Source organism: Schistocerca gregaria, chromosome 2, assembly GCF_023897955.1.
Source record: "Schistocerca gregaria isolate iqSchGreg1 chromosome 2, iqSchGreg1.2, whole genome shotgun sequence".
Lineage (NCBI taxonomy): Eukaryota > Metazoa > Arthropoda > Insecta > Orthoptera > Acrididae > Schistocerca > Schistocerca gregaria.
In genome coordinates, this window is record NC_064921.1 from 739,567,697 (window position 1) to 739,580,828 (window position 13,132).

The window sequence follows — 13,132 nt, forward strand, 5'->3', positions numbered from 1 at the left end:
TGGAGGGACGAATGGAGACGTCTACATCTACATCTACATGACTACTCTGCAATTCACATTTAAGTGCTTGGCAGAGGGTTCATCGAACCACAATCATACTATCTCTCTTCTATTCCACTCCCGAACAGCGAGCGGGAAAAACGAACACCTAAACCTTTCTGTTCGAGCTCTGATTTCTCTTATTTTATTTTGATGATCATTCCTACCTATGTAGGCTGGGCTCAACAAAATATTTTCGCATTCGGAAGAGAAAGTTGGTGACTGAAGTTTCGTAAAAAGGTCTCGCCGCGACGAAAAACGTCTATGCTTTAATGACTTCCATCCCAACTCGTGTATCATATCTGCCACACTCTCTCCCCTATAACGTGATAATACAAAACGAGCTCCTCTCTTTTGCACCCTTTCGATGTCCTCCGTCAATCCCACCTGGTAAAGATCCCACACTGCGCAGCAATATTCTAACAGAGGCGAACGAGTGTAGTGTAAGCTGTCTCTTTAGTGGACTTGTTGCATCTTCTAAGTGTCCTGCCAATGAAACGCAACCTTTGGCGCGCCTTCCCGACAATATTATCTATGTGGTCCTTCCAACTGAAGTTGTTCGTAATTTTAACACCCAGGTACTTAGTTGAATTGACAGCCTTGAGAATTGTACTATTTATCGAGTAATCGAATTCCAACGGATTTCTTTTGGAACTCATGTGGATCATCTCACACTTTTCGTTATTTAGCGTCAACTGCCACCTGACACACCATACAGCAATCTTTTCTAAATCGCTTTGCAACTGATACTGGTCTTCGGATGACCTTACTAGAACCCTAAATTACAGCATCATCTGCAAACAGTCTAAGAGAACTGCTCAGATTGTCACCCAGGTCATTTATATAGATCAGGAACAGTAGAGGTCCCAGGACGCTTCCCTGGGGAACACCTGATATCACTTCAGTTTTACTCGATGATTTGCCGTCTATTACTACGAACTGCGACCTTCCTGACAGGAAATCACGAATCCAGTCGCACAACTGAGACGATACCCCATAGCTCCGCAGCTTGATTAGAAGTCGCTTATGAGGAACGGTGTCAAAAGCTTTCCGGAAATCTAGAAATACGGAATCAACTTGAGATCCCCTGTCGATAGCGGCCATTACTTCGTGCGAATAAAGAGCTAGCTGCGTTGCACAAGAGCGATGTTTTCTGAAGCCATGCTGATTACGTGTCAATAGATCGTTCCCTTCGAGGTGATTCATAATGTTTGAATACAGTATATGCTCCAAAACTCTACTGCAAACCGACGTCAATGATATAGGTCTGTAGTTAAATGGATTACTCCTACTACCCTTCTTGAACACTGGTGCGACCTGCGCTATTTTCCAATCTGTAGGTACAGATCTATCGGTGAGCGAGCGGTTGTATATGAGTGCTAAGTAGGGAGCTATAGTATCAGCGTAATCTGAAAGGAACCTAATCGGTATACAATCTGGACCTGAAGACTTGCCCGTATCAAGCGATTAGAGTTGCTTCGCAACCCCTAAGGTATCTACTTCTAAGAAACTCATGCTAGCAGATGTTCGTGTTTCAAATTCTGGAATATTTCATTCGTCTTCCCTGGTGAAGGAATTTCGGAAAACTGCGTTCAATAACTCCGCTTTAGCGGCACAGTCGTCGATAACAGTACCATCGGCACTGCGCAGCGAAGGTATTGACTGCGTCTTGCCGCTTGTGTACTTTACATACGACCAGAATTTCTTCGGATTTTCTACCAAATTTCGAGACAATGTTTCGTTGTGGAACCTATTAAAGGCATCTCGCATCGAAGTACGTGCCAAATTTCGTGCGTCTGTAAATTTTAGCCCATCTTCGGGATTTCGCGTTCTTCTGACGTGTCGTCTTCAGCGATGAGAGTCGCTTCTGCCTTGGTGCCAATGATGGTCGTATGCGTGTTTGGCGCCGTGCATGTGAGCGCCACAATCAGGACTGCATACGACCGAGGCACACAGGGCCAACACCCGGCATCATGGTGTGGGGAGCTATCTCCTACACTGGCCGTACACCTCTGGTGATCGTCGAGGGGACACTGAATAGTGCACGGTACATCCAAACCGTCATCGAACCCATCGTTCTACCATTCCTAGACCGGCAAGGGAACTTGCTGTTCCAACAGGACAATGCACGTCCGCATGTATCCCGTGCCACCCAACGTGCTTTAGAAGGTGTAAGTCAACTACCCTGGCCAGCAAGATCTCCGGATCTGTCCCCCATTGAGCATGTTGGGACTGGATGAAGCGTCGTCTCACGCGGTCTGCACGTCCAGCACGAACGCTGGTCCAACTGAGGCGCCAGGTGGAAATGGCATGGCAAGCCGTTCCACAGGACTACATCCAGCACCTCTACGATCGTCTCCATGCGAGAATAGCAGCCTGCATTGCTGCGAAAGGTGGATATACACTGTACTAGTGCCGACATTGTGCATGCTTTGTTGCCTGTGTCTATGTGCCTGTAGTTCTGTCAGTGTGATCATGTGATGTATCTGACCCCAGGAATGTGTCAATAAAGTTTCCCCTTCCTGGGACAATAAATTCACGGTGTTCTTATTTCAATTTCCAGGAGTGTATATATTAGATCTGCATCTATACTCCACAAGGTTACTTTGCGTATCAGTGTCCTTTCACCTTGTCCTGTTCGCGGGAAGAACGATTGCCGGTAACCCTCCGTGTGGGCTTGAATCTCCGTAACTTTCAATTCGTAGTCTTTTCGTAAAATACACTTAGTAGGAAGCAATATACAGGGTGTACATAAAAAAAGTCCAGGAACACATTCAATTATTTATTGCACAAGAATCAAACATTGTATAGATATCATACATAAGTCATTTTGAGGAGATATTCTGAAAGTTTTTTTTTTTTTCATATACACCGCCACAGCATAGTTTGGAAATTTGCCGATGGTCAGCGCTAGTCGCAAACATGACGAGTTCAGGTACAGCGTGAGCTGTCTGTGTGTTGGAGGTCGACAAAAACAAGTGTGCAACAGCTGTTCAGCTGATGTTTAGAACCAAGTACGGTAAGAACCCACCAACTAGAAAGACCATTTACCACTGGAACAACAAATTCGTTACGATGGGTTGCTTGTGCCCGGCAAAGAGAAGTGGACGTCCCAGTGTGAGTGAAGTGAATGTGGAGCGCGTAAAAGAGACATTCATAAGGAGTCCAAAGGAATCGGTGCATAGTGCAACACATGAACTTGAAATGACTCCAATGACAGCGTGGGACCGGCCAGAGTGGCCGAGCGGTTCTAGGCGCTACAGTCTGGAACCACGCGACCACTACGGTCGCAGGTTCGAATCCTGCCTCGGGCATGGATATGTGTGATGTCCTTAGGTTAGTTAGGTTTAAGTAGTTCTAAGTTCTAGGGGACTGATGACCAGCGTGGGAAATCCTGCGACAGAAGCTGTCTACGAAACCATTCAAACTGGAGCTAGTGCAATAGCTCAATGACGACGACAAAGACAAACGTTTTGAGTTTTGTTCGCAGTTGCAACAATTGAATGAGAATGGGGATGAGATTGTTGATCGCTTAATTTTTAGAGACGAAGCCACTTTTCACACTAATGGGAAAGTGAACAGGTATAATTCTCGAATCTGGAGTACAAAGCATCCACACGAATGCATTGAATTGGAGTGTGATTCCCCAAAGGTAAATGTTTTTTGTGCCTTATCACGTCGAAAACTGCGCAGGCCATTCTTCTTCGCCGAAAGCACTGTCACTGTGCAGCAATGGCTGATGCCTCAAATGCAATCAGACTCTCCTTTCATCTTTCACGAGGATGGGGCTCCAATCCATTTTCATCGTGAAGTCCGTGGGTACCTGAAGACGGATAGATGGATCGGCTGTGCTACAGAAGGGGGCAGCTGTTTCGTGAAATGGCCTCCCCGATCACCAGATCTCACTCTGTGTGACTTTTTTCTTTGGGGACACATTAAAGGTCTGGAGTACACATTAAAGGTCTGGTGTATGCACGGGCGCTACCACATGATGTAGCAGAGATCTGGGAGAGAATACGGGAAGCGACTGCCATGGTCACTCATGGTTCACATATCAAGTGTGGAACTACTTTGTCGGAACTTCGACAGTAAACCACACCATGATGGAAAGCGTTTGCAACTAGAGTTGGTTGAGCATGTCAGTGACACTTTCGGGCTTACTAACCGAACCTGTAGCGAAAAGTGCAGCTCTTCATTGTGTCTCTCTTTCCTCTACAAATTCTATCTGGTGCGGATCCCAGACTGATCAGCGGTATAGAAGCATTGATGGAACGAATGTTTTGTAAGCTCCTTCCTTTGTTGATGGGTTATATTTGGTGAGGATTGTTCGAATAAAAGTGTGGCATCTGCCAGAATTTATGTGCTTCGTTCCACTTTATATTGCTCTGTACGCATCCTCCTAGATATTTTATGCAAGTAATTGCCTCCATTGATTGTGTGCAATTGTATAATCGTACAGTAAATGATCTATGTATTCGCAGTACATTACATTTTTTATCTTGGGGGTCAAATGGCACTCCCTTTACCAAACGTCGAACCTATACATGGCTTCCTGCATTTTGCTGCGATTTTCTAGCCTTGCGACTCCTCTGTATACTACAGTATCATTTGCAAAAAGCCTCGTGGAACTTCCGACGTTATCTACACTGGCGGAAATAAAATCGCAATACCAAGGAGGAGTCGTGCGACATAAACGAAAGTCCGTAGATGTGTTTCTACATATGAAACACGAGATACGTTAAAATGTTAGGCCAGTCGTATAAGATGGACACTAGTAGCACTGCTGTGAGGATGCAAATCAGGTATGCTTTAAATACATGGTGTAACGTTCATGAAACCTTTGAAATTGGACTAGTTGAGTTTATGTTAGTCAAGGACCACCTTGAGGCAACAAATACCCCATGATCAACACCTCACTGAGTTTTATTGAGATTGTGTAATAGGTCTACAAGGAGCTGGATGCTCCTTTTGCGATATTGAGAAAGACTTGACAGGAACGTAGCCACTGTACATGACAGCGGGCTGCGGTGGTGACGAGAACGTACGGTTGCAAGAAGAGAGCCACGTGGCAGTTCCGAGAGGGAATACCATTGTATTCGGTGTACGGCTCTGGTGCATCGTGACTCAATTGCAGCAGCAATCTTAGCAGCAGCTGGCACCACACTACGAACTGTCATAAATTGGTTACTTCAAGGATAGCTCCGGATCAGACGTCTTATAGCGTGCATTCCACTCATCTCAAACCATCGCCATTTGCGACTTCAGTGGTGTCAAAAGAGAGCTCATTCTTGGAGGACAGGATGGAGGAGTTCAAAAAAATTGTTTAAATGGCTCTGAGCAATATGGGACTTAACATCTGAGGTCATCAGTCGCCTAGACTTAGAACTACTTAAACCTAACTAACCTAAGGACATCACACACATCCATGCCCGAGGCAGGATTCAGGATTCGCACCTGCGACCGTAGCAGCAGCGTGGTTCCGGACTGAACAGCCTAGAAGAGCTCAATCTCAGCGGCTGACAATGGAGGAGTCTTGTGTTTTCTGATGAAAGTTGGTTCTGCCTCGGTGCCAGTGATTTCCGTGTGTTAGTTAGAAGGAGGGCAGTTGAGGTCCTAAAACCAACCTGTTTGCTTAATAGACGCACTGGAGCTGCATTTGGAGTTATGGTCTGGAGTGCTACTTCGTATGACAGGAGGAGCATTCTCGTGGTTATCGGACGCACCCTGACTGCAAGTTTGTACGTTAAACTGGTGATTCAGGCTGTTGTGCTTCCATTTGAGAACAGCATTCCAGGGGTGCTTTTAAACAGGGTAACTCTCCCACGCATACCGCTGTTGTAACCCGACATGCACTACAGAGTGTCAGCATGTTGCCATGGCCTGCTCCATTATCAGAACTTTCTCAATCGAGCACATATGGGGCATTATTGGACAATTCCAGCGTCACCTATAAACAATATTAACTTTCCAGTATTGACCGATCAAGTGCAACAGGTACGGAACTCCACCTCACAAACTGACATCCGAGACATTATGACAACACGCTCACAGTCAACATTCTGGTGGTTATATCTGTGATTAATGTACCAGCATTTCACATTTGCAATGGATTATCTCGCGCTTACATTGGTCTACTATCTCGCAGTGTTAATCACTTACATACACTACTGGCCATTAAAATTCCTACACCAAGAAGAAATACAGATGATAAACGGGTATTCATTGGACAAATATATTATAGTAGAACTGACATGTGATTACATTTCCACGCAATTTGGGTGCATGCATCCTGAGAAATCAGTACCCAGAACAACCACCTCTGGCCGTAATAACGGCCTTGATACGCCTGGACATTGAGTCAAACACAGCTTGGATGGCCTGTACAGGTACACCTGCCCTTGCAGCTTCAACACAATACCACAGTTCATCAAGAGTATTGACTGTCGTATTGTGAAGCGCCAGTTGCTCGGCCACCATTGACCAGACGTGTTCAATTGGTGAGAGATCTGGAGAATGTGCTGACCAGGGAAGCAGTCGAACATTTTCTGTATCCAGAAAGGCCCGTACAGGACCTGCAATATGCGATCGTGGATTATCCTTCTCAAATGTAGGGTTTCTCACGGATTGAATGAAGGGTAGATTCACGGATCGTCTGAAATGTAACGTCCACTGTTCAAAGTGCCGTCAATGCGAACAAGAGGTGACCGAGACGTGTAAGCAATGGCAGCCCATACCATCACGCCAGGTGATACGCCAGTATGGCGTTGACGAATACACGCTTCCAATGTGATTTCACCGTGATGTCGCCAAATACGGATGGGACCATCATGATGCTGTAAACAGAACCTGGATTTATCCGAAAAAATGACGTTTTGCCATTCGTGCACCTAGGTTCGTCGTTGAGTACACCATCGCAGGCGCTCCTGTCTGTGATGCAGCGTCAAGGGTAACCGCAGCCACAGTCTCCGAGCTGATAGTCCATGCTGCTGCAAACGTCGTCGAACTGTTCGTGCATTTGGTTGCTGTCTTGCAGACGTCCCCATCTGTTGACTCAGGGGTCGAGACGTGGCTGCACGATCCGTTAGAGCCACGCGGATAAGATTCCTGTCATCTCGACTGCTAGTGATACGAGGCCGTTGGGATCCACACGGCGTTCCGTATTACCCTCCTGAACCCACCGATTCCTTATTCTGCTAACAGTCATTGGATCTCGCCCAACGCGAGCAGCAATGTCGCGATACGATAAACCGCAATCGCGATAGGCTACAATCCGACCTTTATCAAAGTCGGAAACGTGATGGTACGCATTTCTCCTCCTTACACGAGGCATCACAACAACGTTACACCAGGCAACGCCAGTCAACTGAAGTTTGTGTATGAGAAATCGGTTGGAAACTTTCCTCATGTCAGCACGTTGTAGGTGTCGCCCCCGGCGCCAACGTTGTGTGAATGCTCTGTAAAGCTAATCATTAGCATATCACAGCATCTTCTTCCTGTCTGTTAAATTTCGCGTCTGTAGCACGTCATCTTCGTGGTGTAGCAATTTTAATGGCCAGTAGTGTGTGTCACCAAGACAAATGTATTCCCGGAATTTCATTACTCTATATTAATTATATTTTGGTGTTGAGGTTTTTTCATCGGTGTATTAGGTAATTTAACTATTTGTGAGAAGTAATGGTCGTATAACGCTCCCTTGGTGCACGCCTGAAATTACTATTACGTCTGAAGATTTCTCTGCGTTCTGAATGACATGCTGTTTTCCCTTCAGTCCAATCACACATATTCCGTATGCTCAGGTGCTGTCCATTAGGCGGCACTGTGTAATTGCATCGAACGCCTTCCGCCTTAGCAAGCGATAAGAAGCGCTATTAAATGCCTCCGAGATGTGCCGAAGCATTAGACGCTGGTCGATAGCGATTCGAGACTCCCGCCGCCATGGATCGCAAGCTGCTACTGACGCTCGCCCTTCTGCTTGTGGCCCTCGTCTGCAGCGCCGCTGCCGAGGAAACCAAACCTGCCGGTATGTGACCGAGCCGCAGCAGTTGGCTTCTGGGAAACATTCCTGTAGCTCCATTGTTTACGTATTACTTCAGAATCCAAGCCTCATAGCAACGATTATCTGTGTCCTTAACTGGAAGCCTGAGTTATAAACATATACTAAATGTTTCCATATCTATCTATCTCTATAAATAAAAATCGGTTGCCGCATGTATGAAAGATCATCGCTTGAAAACGTCTCGACCGATTTGGCTGACTTTTTGTGTTCTTAATAATTGTCAGGACATAGTTCGTATGAAAGAAAATTTTTGGAAAACCCACCGAAAAAGTCGGAAATATGGTGGTATTTTTGTATGAAAATATCGATGAAAGAAATTTGCCTGTCGACTTGATAGTTCTGCTGTCACATGTTTTCTCAACTACAAAAACAACAAATGTGGCATTCACTTTGCTAGTTCTGCTGTCGCGTGTTTACGTAACAACAACAAATACCGTATTGAATATTGATATTGTTCGAAAAAGAATACAATTGAAAACGATATTTCAGTGTGTTGTTGGCAGGAATCGTATCTTTCGTGCGTTGTAAAGATTGTTGATGTCAGTTCAAGGTAATGTGGTGGGTTGCGAGCATTCGATTGATTTCAGTTCGTCGTTTAATTCTTTGGAAAAAAAAAATGCCACCAGTGAGGCATCGAAATATCCATCGGCGTTAACAGCAACACAAGCAGGCTACATGGTCGTAGAGTCAATGAGACTGACTAGGAGCGTCTGCGAGTTTAAATGCGGGGGGATTAAGGGTCCCACGCGCGCTTCGCTACAATTCCATGACATTTAACTTATTTTTAATATAATTCATTCCAGTACATTCATTTACTAAATAATATCCGGCCCGATGTATCTATTCTCTATTTCTAATCTACGTGCAACTAACAACCCCTCTACATTGTCACTATACATATGTTATATAACAAAACCTTTCTGTAAAACCAGCTGCGAGAAAGAACATGCTAAGGTATGCTGTAAAATTTGCGGTTTTGTTTTCCTTTTCGCAGTCGTTTTTAACATAAAAGAGGAGGGTTATGTTTACGTCTAACTTTATAATCCTACCTGTTAGTAGATTAAAACCATGCGAAATATTGTCATTTAAGCTATTATCCTTACAGATCAGCAGCTGGAAAAGTCTTTCTCATACTCCGTTTACTAATAATTCCAACCGAATTACCTACTAATTTTGACTTTCGTTTCCAATAAAGGTTTCGTATGCAACCCCAATAAATAAGATCAGTTGGGGGGGGAGGGGGGAGGGGGGGATGGAGAAGGATATGGACAGAAGGAGGGAGGAAACTGATATATAGTAGATGAAGGTGGATGTGGTCAGAGAGATGAGGGAGGAGATGGAGTGTGAGAGAAGAGATGTGCAGGGACCGGAGAGGAAGGTGACGCACAGAGACATGGGAGAGGAGGAACAAATGAACACAGGCAGGGGGCAGGACGAGAGGGATATAGAGAGGGGGGCAGAAGGAGATCAGGATCTGTATCCAATGCCCATAGATATTTAGAAATTTCGAAATATATCCGGGCTCACTCGTAAATAAATAAAGTCACACAATCAAACTGTCGTTGATTTGTTTTCACTTAGGTATTTAGTAATCTGACTGTCATTGTTAGTACCGCAGGCACTAGTATCTTAGGCATCATATGAAATCAGGAATGATGTCACGGATTAAGATTCTCTGCCAGAACATAATCAGAGCACCGCGTTGATTCTAGCCACACAAAATATCCCCAACAACTAAAATAACTTCCTTTTTAACTTTATTTTCAAAATCAAGCGCACGAAACTCGCTGATGAAAGGATGTGTAAAAGATCAACTAAAAGAAAACCATGATGTAGTAAAACAGCGAAGTATGCTAGTTCAAATACCAAAGAAATTAATATTTCATTATTGATGAGAGAAACTATAAATGTGAACAATAGATTGTGTTGAAAAGCAACACGTTGCACTATATGGACTTCTAATGCCCCAACCAAATGAATTTTAAAATTAGTGTAGTCGACGTTCGTGCTTCGGTTGCCCCACTCAATAATTCTTATTTCTTTTATAGAACTTGGTAATAAAGAAACAATCAAGGAAAAACCACTGAAAAGTTTCAAACGTTAACAATCTTATTTGTTTGATGTTTTATTCAGAAATAACACAAGTACTTTATTGATGAATAAACGAAAAATATACCTATTCAAAAAAGCAGATAGAAAATTCTCTTGACGGCTTCCTGAGAGACAATCTCAAAACCTTCCAAATTAATAATATAAGTGTAGACCAGATGTGGCTTGAATTCAAAAAAGCAGTATCGGCAGTAAGTGAGAGATTAATACGAAATAAATTAACAAACGACATAACGGGTCAGAACACTGTTTCAGAAACAACGAAAAAATGTGCAAAATTTAAACAGACGCAAAATCACCAAGATTGGCGATCTTTTGCAGAAGCTTGAAACGTAGCGCGGACTTCAACGCGAGATGCTTATAACAGTTTCCACAACGAAACTTTGTCTCGAAACCTGGCAGAAAATCCAAAGAGATTCTGGTCGTATGTCAAGTATGTTAGCGGCAAGAAACAATCAATGCCTTCTCTGCGCGATAGCAATGGAGATAATATCTAAGACAGTGCTACCAAAGCAGAGTTATTAAACACAGCCTTCCGAAATGCCTTCACAAAAGAAGACGTAAATATTCCAGAATCCGAATCAAGAACAGCTGCCAAAGTGAGTAACGTAGAAGTACATATCCTCGTAGTAGTGATGCAATTTAAATCACTTAATAAAAGCAAGTCTTCTGGTCCAGACTGTGTACCAATTAGGTATGCTCATGCATTAGCTCCTTACTTAACAATTATATACAACCGTTCGCTCGACAAAAGATCCGTATCCAAAGACTGGAAAGTTGCACAGGTCACAATATTTAAGAAAGGTTGTAGGAGTAATCCACTTAATTACAGGCCCATATCATTAACGTCGATATGCAGCAGGATTTTGGAACATAAATTGTGTTCGAACACTATGAATTAACTCGAAGAAAACGCTCTACTGGCGCACTGTCAACATGGGTTTAGAAAACATCGTTCTTGTGAAACACAAGTAGCTCTTTATTTGCATGAAGTGTTGAGTGCTATTGACAAGGGATTTCAGATCGATTCCGTATTTGTGGAAGGCTTTTGACACTGTACCACACAAGCGGCTTGTAGTGAAATTGCGTGTTTATGGAATATCGCCTCAGTTATGTAACTGGATTTGTGTTTTCCTGTCAGAGAGGTCACAGTTCGTAGTAATTGACGGAAAGTCATCGAGTAAAACAGAAGTGGTTTCTGACGTTCTCCAAGGTAATGCTATAGGCCATTTGCTGATCCTTAGGTATAAACGATTTGGGAGACAATTTGAGCAGCCGTCTTAGGTTGTTTGCAAATGACGCTGTGGTTTATCAACTAATAAAGATATCACAAGATCAAAACAAACTGCAAAACTATTTAGAAAAGACATCTGAATGGTGTGAAAATTTGCGGTTGACAATAAATGACGAAAAATGTGAGGTCATCCACATGAGTGCTGAAAGGAATTCGTTAAACTTCGGTTACACGATAAATCAGCCTAATCTAAAAGCCGTAAATTCAACTAAATACCTAGGAATTACAATTACGAACAACGTAAATTGGAAGGAACGCATAGAAAATGTTGTGGGGAAGGCTAACCAAAGACTGTATTTTATTGGCAGGACACTTAGAAAATGTAACAGATCTATTAAGGAGACAACGCTTGTCCGTCCTCTTTTAGAATACTGCTGCGCAGTGTGGGATCCTTACCAGATAGTACTGACGGAGTACATCGAAAAAGTTCTAAGAAGAGCAGCATGTTTTGTATTATCGCGAAATTTGGGAGAGAGTGTCACTGAAATGATAAGGATTTGGGCTGGACATCATTAAAGAAAGGCGTTTTTCGTTGCGACGGAATCTTCTCGCGAAATTCCAATCGCCAACTTTCTCCTCCGAATGTGAATATCTTGTTGACACCGACCTACATAGAGAGAAACGATCACTACGATAAAATGAGGGAAATCAGAGCTCGTACCGAAAGATATAGGTATTCGTTCTTTCCTCGCTCTATACGAGATTGGAATAATAGAGAATTGTGAAGGTGGTTCGATGAACCCTCTGCCTGCCTCGTGATGACTGGGTGTTTTGTGCTGTCCTTTGGTTAGTTAGGTTTAAGTAGTTCTCAGTTCTAGGGGGACTGATGACCATAGATGTTAAGTCCCATAGTGCTCAGAGCCATTTGAACCATTTTTGAACCCTCTGCCAGGCACTTAAATGTGATTTGCAGTAAAACACGCATACCGGGCAACTACAATGCGACAATCCCTAGCTCGATGATGTTGCCAACAGTGAAAATCGACATATCGTAGAACTGTAAATAACGTAGATTGGCGTCGTTACTTTGCTTACGTTTCTGTAAGAGTACCTGTATGGTCATTTGCTCCCATTACCAGAAATTTCCAAATTTTTAATTTCTTCATTTTCGATAACTACCACTTTCGCCTACCCTTATTATATTTGTTTTTGGGTATGCCTAGAAGAAGAGTGCAAATGAGTCAGATTGAAAGTCGCAGAGCTAGACAGATACTATTTTTGCGTGGAGGAAGTAATAGCAATGTGGACATTCATAATGATAATGCATCTATTTTATTTAATGATTATAAAATTAATACGTGATCATCGTAAATTGAATTTTTTAAATTTATTATACAAGGAGCCAATGAAACTTACGTGATTCCAAAGAAACTTAGCTGTAGATGTGCACAAAAAAAAACATGTGCACACGTAGCCATTAGGAGACATAAAAGGAAATAGATACACACATGCAAAAAGTTTATTTTTTGTCTCTGACATTGTTACCGACTTCTACCATGCGTAACTATCAGGGTTTTTTTTCATCACTTTTCTGTGTGGTTTGATGCAGCTTGCTTCCTCTCCTGCACCCTACGTCCTCAATTATTTGCCGAATGTATTCCAATCTCTGTCTTCCATCACAGTTTCTACCCTCT

At 43.2% G+C, this 13,132-nt stretch overlaps 1 long non-coding RNA gene across 1 annotated transcript in view; it reads left to right on the forward strand.

The window, feature by feature from the left end:
* The first annotated feature begins 7,927 nt into the window (after window positions 1–7,927).
* The window catches only part of LOC126336421 (uncharacterized), a 51,293-nt gene continuing 46,088 nt past the window's right edge, over window positions 7,928–13,132 (forward strand). The window contains exon 1 of the long non-coding RNA XR_007564960.1: window positions 7,928–8,059. This is a non-coding gene — a long non-coding RNA (uncharacterized LOC126336421). The remainder of the gene's footprint in view (window positions 8,060–13,132) is intronic.